At 42.9% G+C, this 10,717-nt stretch overlaps 1 protein-coding gene across 1 annotated transcript in view; it reads right to left on the reverse strand.

The window, feature by feature from the left end:
- RNF19A (ring finger protein 19A, RBR E3 ubiquitin protein ligase) overlaps positions 1 to 10,717 on the reverse strand; it is a 104,936-nt gene that overhangs the window by 42,388 nt on the left and 51,831 nt on the right. The window lies entirely within an intron of this gene.

Here is a 10,717-nt window from a genome sequence, read left to right on the forward strand (position 1 = left end):
GTTCATACCAACTCTAGCAGAGAAGCATGGAATATATTTAGTAACAAGGTGTATTTTACCTATTGATCCATACTGTAGAAAGCAACCCTGATGCAATTAACATAACCCTGGGGCAATTTAACTGGTTTGGCAAGTTAAGCAAACATGAAGCCAAAATGACATTTACAGAAAGTTGTTTTGTTACATACTTAAAGTTTTCATAGTTTAAAAAACCTATTCCAATTATTCAGTGAGGAAATGGGATTGCTAAACACATAAGCCTGTGAGATCACCTTCACTCTTTTCATGTTTAAACAGCTTCCACAGTAAACCAAAGGCGTTACAGAACAAAGAAAAGAAAAGCCCTGCCCCCAAGGAGATTACAGTCCAATTTTATAAAATGCTGTCCCAGCAAGCAGTGAAGGGCAAGCAGAGTTGAAGAGAAAGAAAAATTCAGAACCAGGCTTGTAAATAAAATGCAGACCACATGCCTTCCTAAATAGAACAACCATTGGCTAGCTGGTCCAAGCAGGAAGTCTAGAAAAAACTGCAGAAGAGAGGGAAGAATAAGAATGACAATAAAGAGATAAGAAATATTGGGGGGACAGGAAGGCATATTTGGACAACAGGATGTATAAAAATACGTAACTTTTAGTAACAAGTGATTCTGTTTTAAAAGAATTTAAAGTGCCCTGAGGTGGACGGTTAGGCTGCTGACAGAGGTTGGAGGGAAGGGTGGGGGGGGTGGAAAAAAACAGGACAGCAAAACAGCGCTTTACCAAATTCAGCTCACCCAACACATGTAGAGAGAGTGTGCACTTCAGCGGGGCTTTTTGTCACTTTTATCAAATAGCTGATTCAATCAGCTATTCAATAGAAGTGACAAAAATCCCTGCTGAAGTGCACACTCTATACAGGTGTTGGGTGAGCTGGGTCAAATTGATGGAAGCTACTTATCTAGGCATGTGCTGCTGCACTTGGTGCAGGGTGTGCTAAGCTGAAAGTAAAGCAGCGTTTGGTTTTTCCCCCCCATGTCTATCAGCAGCCTTAGTTCTATGTAGTAAGCTACAAAGATATTGCTATTTGTATTGTGTCTCGTTTCCAAGGGGATCCTACAGCCCTATTTCATGTTTTTAATTTCACCCTACAAAAATGTCTTTAAAAGCAGTTAACATAGCTGAAGGCAAAAAATGGCTTCCTAAAAAAAAAAAAAGAAAAGTATACGGCTATGTACACGCATTCCCAGAACACGCCATTTCCATCTCAAATAAATTAATTAGTATGATGGCACAGAAATCCCTTTACTATTCCAAATGTGTGAAGACTACATTCTTCATGAGAAGTCTTTTCATTGAAAAAGATTACATGAAAATTTCACATCTGATTCTTGGCACTCCATCTGAAATACAGCAAATTACAAATAAGAGAATATAACAGAACAATATTTGTTACTGTTTCTGTTAAGGCAGCTCGGTCAGCCTGAAATCTGGTAAAAGATACCACACTTACTCATGCTCCCCTACCAATTGTGGGCTTACAATCATACTTCCTAATCAAGAGTCTTCCTCTTCCACCAACAGTCTTCCTGAATTAAAGACGCAAAAAGAACACGTCTGACTATATGCGATCAAAAAGCTCCAAACAAACAGGTGACTTCTCCAAATCTGTCCATTAAGATAATTTTCACAGATGTGTATTTGTGTCCTCTTGTTCACCATCTGAGCTACAAATGTACTTAAAATTAAGCTTCTGGCCTTAAAGTTTCAAAAAAAATCTTGAAAAGCTTATTAATACACACATATGTTGATGTACATTGTTAAATGTATACAGACAATCATGCATATATACACCCAGACAGTGGGTGAAAAGTGTTTTTCTTCTCAATACATGAGATTCTGGTTTTTAATGAGGAAGGAGACAGGTGATATCACACATTTCATATGGAAGTAACTTAGAACGCAGAGTATAATATAGCTTATCTATTGTGAAAAAAAAAAAACTTCAGATGAGAGCTTCCAACAACTTCCTTTACAATAACCAAGGCAGCTAAGTCAAAGAATATAAACTCTTTTCCCTTCCTTTCTCTGGAAAGGAAAGAATGTGTATTACAGTATTTCTGCCAACTTCAACAGATGTGTGAAATCATGAAATAGCATCTCTGGTGATTCATCGGCTGCACTTCTTATAAACAAAGATTCTCCCATGCCCTAACAAAACACAGTATTTATTCCTGAGTTCTCTCCTAAAAAGAAAGAAACCATTGCTTTGCTAGATTTTTGGAATAAAAGTGTTGCGACTTATTTAAAGGCACCAATAATTATTCTTCAATACTTGGTCTCCATTTTATTAGAATGAAATATAACCACTTTAGGCCATACTCTTTGTTTTATGATAAACACAGCTTGAACATTTAACTAAGTGCAAGGGGGAAAACAGAAAGCACATTGGTCATGATTACAAGAGGCAAACTTGAGAGGCCAAAAAAGAGGGACCTAGGCAGGGCTTCCTACTATTGCCACACCTACAGTTTAGGTGCCCTGCTTGAGAAACCAGTCATAAAGAAGTAGGCTGAAAGAACAGAGACAAGTAGGGTGCACTTTAAAGACATCTGCAAGCAGGACATGAAGGCTTCTGGAATCAACCCAAACCTTTGGGAGGCCTTAGTAGAAGACAGGACAAAATGAACTCCATGATTGCAAATGAAGTGACAACACCACAATGAGAATGGTTACTTGAATTACAACAGAAATGTGACCTAAGGAAACAACCTGTCAGTACAGTAGCCCCTGACTCTACAGACACATGAGACCACTGTGGCAGGACCTGCAAGTCTAACATTGGTCTCTACAGCCACAATGCACCATCAATCAGCACAATAGTAGCAATATCCATCATCACTCGCTGATAAACAGGTGCCCTTATTTTTGAGGCTGGAACAGATCTCAAGAGGTCATCTAGTCCAACACCCCTGCCCGAGTCAGGCATCCACATTTTTTATACAGTGCACAGGGACAGTTGGAAATGTATAAGATTCATAACAAGCAGCAAGTTAAGAGGGGACATACCAGAGATGGTGAATGAGACAGAAAAGAGCAGTGTCTGAACTCCTGTCTGTCCCCCAGATTTTAAATGCCTGTTGTGAATGCATTGATATCAGATTCAGAACCTGACCCCCTCTCCCAGACTAAGGGGGCAAGCTGTTCCTTTGAAGGTTCCTTGTTTTCTTGTTAAAAAACACCAGACAAAGGAAGATATGAAGGTAGTAAAGACTAGTGGTTAGAATATTTGCTCAAAAGGCATTTTTCCATCTCCTATGACAAAGCCCTAACCAACAGGTTCTAGGCTACAAGAAGCCCTGAAGCCTTGACACAGCCCATGGAACCAAATGATTTCAGCACCCCGGGGCTAGGTGCTAAACTGGAATAAGGCTACCATCCACTTCTGAAGCTGTGCAAAAAGATTCATAGGGGTAGAAGAAAAAGGACAGAATCTGACTCTAGCCCAGCGATGAGAACTCATCCAAGTGTGGAGTTCTGCATTCCACTCCCTGCTCTCAACATTGTTTATGAACTTTGCACTGAAATGTCACTGGATAAAAATGCAAAAACAGGATTGGGAGCAGGGGGAACCAGAGACCAGATCTTGGTCAGAACATGACCGACCATGGGTTTTTGTGCTTTGGTCTGAGCTTAATAATGAGCAGACTGCATGCTTGCTTGAGATGCCCCACTCAGCTGAGCAGGGAGTGCTTCCTGACATGCAAGGTAGCTGAACTTTAGGTGCCTAAAGTAACTGCAGTATTAAAAAACTGAGGCTTTTACAGAGGCACCCACAAAGATGGACAGAACTTTGGTGGATTATACTCCTGAATTTATGACGCTTAATGTGTGTGTGTGGGGGGGCGGGTTCTACAGCATCTGTATAGACTGAGTGCTTCAGTGAGTTTTTCCGGTGCTATTAGCTTAAGCTGATTCAATCAGTTATTAGATAAAAGTGTCAAAAAAGCCCCACTAAAGTGCCCCATCTTTATAGATGTCAGGCAAGCCGGGTCCAACCAAGATGCTGCCTCTTCTGGGTATATGCTGGACTGGGCTCAGGGTGGAAATGCACTGAGTTCAAAGTAAAGCACCATTTTGGGTTTTTGTTTTTTAACATCTGTAAGCAGCCATGAAGTCTATGTTGCTATTTATTTAGTAACAATGAGAGTCAACATGAAGGAAGCATGCTGCAGAAAAAGGAAATCTATTAAACCAAATGATGCAAAAAGAGCCAAGATTATGTTGAGGGAGAAAAGGACTACAATTCCTTGTCTACAGTGCTTTTTCACAGAATTAAAAAACAAAACAACCCTTAATCAGATTTTAAGAGGTGCTTCAGGCAATAGTTGTGATGTAATTGTGAACAAAGTATAAGAATCAAGTATTACACCCCATTAGCATCAACCAGCACAACTTTGTTACCAGACAACGGAAACTAGGTTAAAGTAGATTAAAACAGTTCACAAAGAGACAGATCTTAAAGTCGCAACTCATAAGCAGTGTTTCCTCAAAAGGACTTACAGATTGCAAAAAGCCATATATTCATAGCTTCCTGCCATCATCAAGGCCTCACCACAAGTCAAAATTCCATCGGCATTTTAAACGCACTCTGGACAGCAGCCAGGCATAAAAAACTGACTGCTGCAGCACAAAAGCACTATTTGGGAAATTTTCCAAAAACATAAAGGACAGTTACATGCCTAACTTCTACTCATTTTAAAAAACAAACATTCATAGAAGCCACTTGCTTCATTACCATTTCTACTTTTGACATTCTACCTCTAAACTGTCTGCAGAAGGAATCTAAAACTTGACATATCTAATCTATTTCCCTTTGCAACTCCTAGGTCAAACCACTACATGTTAATTCAGGGCCGGCCAACTTGTGACTCATGGGGTACAGGTAGCCCCTGAGGGGTTAATTTGTGGATCTGTGGGTTCCCAGTCCAGGCACTGCACACCACATCACTCATGCTGCTGCTGCCAGGGTCCCCGGGCTCCTACTCTCTCCTCCAGTTTCTACTTTCTGCCCCTGTACCTAGGGGTGTGATGGGGAGGGGCAACGCAGGCTGTGGGGCCAAAGGAGCTTGCAGCCCAGGGGTTCAAGGGAACCCCGTGCAACATGGAAGGGGAGATGGGGACATACACCATGGTGTGCCACAGGAGTGCTGTTGCAGTATGTGGTCCCCAACCACTTAGAAATTGGACATCCCATTGGAAATTTTAAAACTAAAACACTGATGTCAAATCTACAGGAAGAGGAAGAAACAGAACATGCTTTTCCCTACCAATGCTATCAGGCACAGTTTTCAGTGGAAAAGTGACTAAGTGAAACCAGACCAGACACTCAACTTGTCTGAATATTTCCATCAGTAACATAACTTCCAAATACTTCATTCACAATATTTCTGGGAAAGCTCAAAGCACTATTAGGCTGAACTCTGATTTTTATCACAATCCATAAATCCAAACAGGGAAAGCCCAATTACTAATGCCATGAACAAGTGGCAAACTCAGGCTGGGTGCCTTCTTGATATTACAGACAGGGGAAGCTCTCTGGTATATCCTACTGCAGCATATACATATCAAACACAAACTTAAATACACTTCTCTTTTTCACTGGGTGCTCAGAATGACCCACATAAGCAATACACCTTGTGATTAGTGTAATTGGAAGTCATTTGGACTACCAACACAAATTGTTAAGTCACCCTTGCAAAGAAATCTAAATACTAACACATATTAGCACTGGCACACATGTTAAAGAGGCAAGAGAAGAGAGGCTTGCTAAAGACTGACCAGAAGATGCCTCGACTTAAAACTGAGATTTACTCTCATGCCTCTGGCACTTGTTCCCCTCTTGCTTTAATAGGCCTCCTGCCACAATGTGAAGTATTTCTGAATATCTATTACCATAAAACCTGGCAAACTACAATTAAGCATTAAAACAGAAAAGCCCACTGTGGATTTTACAGACATTGCTCTTCCCTGTTCTAGCTTTCGATAGCTTTTACTTCAATGCTGGTAGGCTGCTGCAATCTTTTATCTAGAAAATGTATCCCATAGCCTGAAGTACAGCTGTCCAACTCCAAAGTGACTAGGTGCTGTATCCCCTGGAGACTTCAACCTTATGCTGCTCCAGATGGGACTAACCCAGCCAAGTCAGCATCGGCCAGGAAAAGCGGCATGCAGCTGAAGTCGGTTTCCCACATGCTGCTGGGGACAGGAGGAGGCTGGCCAGGTTTGCACTGGCCAGCAGAAGCAGTGGCAGAGCCACGTGCCGTTCGGGACAGGACGTGATGAGCCTGGCCAGAGTGGCAGGGGCTCAGCTGCATTTTCCCCCTGCCTGCACTGGTGAGTCCCGAGCGGCACATGGCTCCGCCATTGCTTCTGCTGGCTGGTGCCGACCTGACTGGCCTCTTCCCATCCCCAGAAGCATGTGGGAATCCAGCTTCAGCTGCATGCTGCTCCGGATGGAACAGACCTGCCTGGGTCAGCACCAGCCAGCAGAAAGGTCGGCGGAGCCGTGTACTGCTCGAGACTGACCAGCACAGGTAGGGGGAAAGTGCAGCTGAGCCCCCGCTGCTCTGGCTGGGCTCCTCCTCTCCTGAGAGGCACATGGCTACTCCTCTTCCCACACACACTGTGTTGGCAACGTGTGTGTGGGAACCTGGTCCCTTCCCCAACCCTTCAAAAGCCATTAGGAAGCTGCTGAGGGGCTGCGGGAGGGACAAGGGATGGGAACGAAAGTAAACACTGTTTACTTTAGTTTCCCGTTGCAGCACCTCACGCTTCAGAAAATGCCTTGGCAGGCCACATGTTGGACAAGCCTGGTCTACCACATTTATTTACGCCAAGTATCTTGGTGCTAAAATAAGTGTACCTTATAACTGTCACTTTGTAAAGGAAATAGAATACATCTTATGCAAGAAATGAACCATACTGAATCCCCTCCCTGCTGCTGCCTGCCCTCCGCCTCCCCAGCACAGTCCCAGCCCAGCCTCCACACCAGGAAGAGACCAGCACAGTCCCTAGCCCCAAGCCTGCAGCTCACCCTCACCCCATGCACAAATTCGGGGGGCATATACACCCCATGCCTCCCCTGGGGTTGCGCACACTGGTGGAGAGCTGCCCGCCCCTCGACGAGCCACTACAGCTCCTTCAAACCCTGCCCCTGCTCCACTCCATCTCTCACTGGGGGGGCCTCTATCTGCACCCCCCCCCAAACCCCTTCCCTCCCTCAAAGACTTATTGGCCAGATGCTGCACTCCAAGCTGCCTAACTGCATTCCTGGCCGTGTGCACGTTGTGGCTGCATGCATGCATGCAGCATTTATCAGTTACACCAGCCAAAAAAAGCTGAATGCCGATGTCAATTTTCTTTTTATCAACACTGATCTGATATGGATCGATATATTGGTGCACCACTAGCAACAAGCAAATTTTAATCTTCCATTTAACGTTCCAAAGATTAACACAAATATGGCAAAAATTATTGTATTATGGTGTCCTTTTACATGGATCACAGAAGGAATTCACAAGCTATTTTTGGATTATTTATTTGAGAGATTTGTGTGGTAGGAAAATAATAAAAGAAATTACATTTCAATTTGAATTAAAATACAAATTTGGTAATGATAGAATACAGAAACTAAGAAGGCTTATGAAAAGAAATTGGTCCACCCTCCTGCAGATACAGGATGTTTTTTGCATGTAATACATTAAGAGCGTGGTATATTCTAAATTTAAGGTAACTCCCAAATTTAAACTATCTATGTTTCAGGTTAAGTCCTCAGTGTAAAAATCTTGTATGACATTCTTCCTAACTTTTCCTTTATTTGGTGTCATTTTATTACTCCAATTCATCTAAAGTAGTGGTGCCCAACCTTTTGCCCCCCTCAGAGTGGGAGAGATGGCGCTGTCTGTCCATGGGCTAGATCTGGCCGTTGGGCCTGATCTGGTTTGAAGGGCAGCAAGGTGAGTCCTGATCTGGTGGTGTGGGAGGCAGAGGCAGGGAGCAGTCTGGCCCCAATTCAGGCATGAATGGGAGGAACGGGGTGTAACCCGGCCCCAATCTGACTAAGTGGAGGGAGGAAGCAGATGTGGCCAAGCTTCAATCCAGCCCTACAAGGCTTGGGAATTTTGACGGCAGGAGAGGGGTGGCAGCATTACTATTAGTTGCCATGGGTCCTCCACCACCAAGTTTCCCAACCCAGGAGGAGCCCTGCAGGATGGGTACCATGGCTCCACAGGCTGCATTTGGCCCCTGGGCTGGAAGTTGAGCACCCCTGATCAGTTAGAAACATCTTCGTATCTTCTTCTCTGCATAAAGATCACACATTTTTTCTGAGTTTAACTTTAGAGACTTTATTTAGAATGGATTATTAGTTGTTTACATATATAAGCACCAAAAATTTCCAATATATATATAAAACCAGGAACCTGAATATGAATTACAGCCTAAAGAAACTACCTTATTTTCCCAAGTCCTGTACACGAAGAAACCATAGAAAGTTTGGATAACAAGTAATTTTAAATTTAATTTTGCTTTTAACAATTTATATTTCTCTCAAGAATTATCCATCTCAATCATCATCCTGGCTGCAGGACTGGAAAAGCCTCCTTCCAAACTGTACAGATTCTGCCAGCTCAATAAATGGAAGAATGAAAAAACAAACCAGAATTTTCTGCAAACTCACTTCACAACAACCACAACAAAGAAGAGATTTCCTTAACTGGCTGGGAATTAAAAAAAAAAAAGTGTTATCTTTAAAATATTATTACAACTCAAAGCATTGTATTATCATTTTAGAAAGGCTATAAACCTTTATCAGTGTGATTTTTAAACTTCTGCAAATTACATAGCATGCAAAGAACAAGCTAGGACCAAACTGCAAAGCAGAAATTAAAAGGCACAAACACTGCCTTTTAACATTCTTCTTCCATACAATTTTGTCCCTTCCCCTCCTCTACCCAGTATTTTAAACTCATAGAAAAACATTAAAAGTGCAAAAAATGCTCTAGTAAGATTCAGAAGGCAGCACTGCCCTGCAGCATTTACCTAAAAGATGATTATGCCCTTTTGCCAGAACGGTATTTGCTGACGTGCTGCTGTCAAACAACAGCAATGGATTACCTTGCTTGATTCCCCTGAGGTCAAATAAGGTACTGATTTTGATGTTTTATCACATGGACACAGGTTCCCAAATTCAGACTGCCTGCAGAAGTGCAAAGGTAATTATTAGCCTGGTCTCCTCAGGATGGCATTCTTCCCTGTCATAACAACACCTGGTTCAGGGCTCCAGCCCCACTGGTAAAGCGAAATACAGCACAGACCTCCATGCAACCAATTGGATATTGATTCTATGAGAAGTTTCCATAAATCAGCATACCAAAGTACCTAGAAGGAAAGCTGAAAAAGGGCCCGGCCATCTCCGGGGTTTACAGATATTGGGAAAAGACTCTAGAGGTGACACAGCAAAACTGTAACTGAAAAAAATGATGGCCTTCTGTTGGCTAATGCTGCACTGCAAGGGTTGTTTTGTGTTAACTAACAGCATATCAAGGGGCCACCAAACTATGGCCTATAGCCAAATCCAGCCCACAGAGTTCTTGGTTCCAGCCCACGGAGCTGTCTGTGGCTTCAGCTGCATTCAGCAACAGGGCTCTGCCTGTGCTGTGACACAGCCAGGCATCCATGGGCTGAATGGCAAATGTGGAGCTCTTCCTGTGCCACCTCTGGGCATCAGAGAGACTGGCTGAGGAAATGGGATCCTAGTGCCTGGCCACCTCACATCTGAGCCAAGTCATTTCAGCTCCACCTGGAAAACACTGCCAACCCCTAACACATTATTTACTTATCTTTTTGCCATTTATGTTTAATAGGATAATGCCTTTGCTGTGCTATGTTCAGCTTTGAACCAAACTCCCAGTGCATTGTGAACACACACGTGCACACATGCTTTACATAGCAAAACTGAAAAATTGCACAAACCCAGCAAAAGCTGCTATAGGCACACTGAAAACCAACGCATGGATACCGGGCTTTTGCACTACTTCAAAGCTAAAACTTAAGAATTTATGCACCATTTTATTTTTTTTCTTTTAAACTCCAAAAGCTTAGCATGAATTATCTTTTGTATAAATGTTTATGATATTTTATCCTTCTGTGACAATGGGCAACTGTTTTCACATCTGAATATCTCAAGAGAGATGGGTATATTATATGTGTATTTAAAACAGTGTCCCAAAATATTTAATTAGCTGGTAGTCTGGAAAATGCTAACAATTTAAGGAGCAGAAAGGAAATATACCTTCTTTCCCCTCCCCTTTAGGCAAAGGACAGAAAAGACTCAGCAAGCAGAGGAAGAGGTTCTATTTTCCCATTCCTGGGCACAGCAAATTGATATAACAACTAACCCACCATACCCTGGTGGGCCAAATCCAGTCTTCAGGCCATAGGTTAAATCCCCAAGTTGGCCTACTCTAGCAAGCAGATGGTGACACAGGCAATAGGAGCTGGGTCTCCCAAGTCCCCAGGTTAGGGCCCAAACTAGGAGTCCACCCTTTCCATATTGACCATTTTCAAAGCTCTATCATTCAACTAACAGTACATAGATTTCATAGACATTAGGGCTGGAAGGGACCTCGGGAGATCATCGAGTCCAGCCCCCTGCCCAAAGGGCAGGAAGTCAGCTGGGG

The sequence above is a fragment of the Crocodylus porosus genome, unplaced genomic scaffold (genome assembly GCF_001723895.1).
Source record: "Crocodylus porosus isolate Cpor-Errol unplaced genomic scaffold, CroPor_comp1, whole genome shotgun sequence".
Lineage (NCBI taxonomy): Eukaryota > Metazoa > Chordata > Crocodylia > Crocodylidae > Crocodylus > Crocodylus porosus.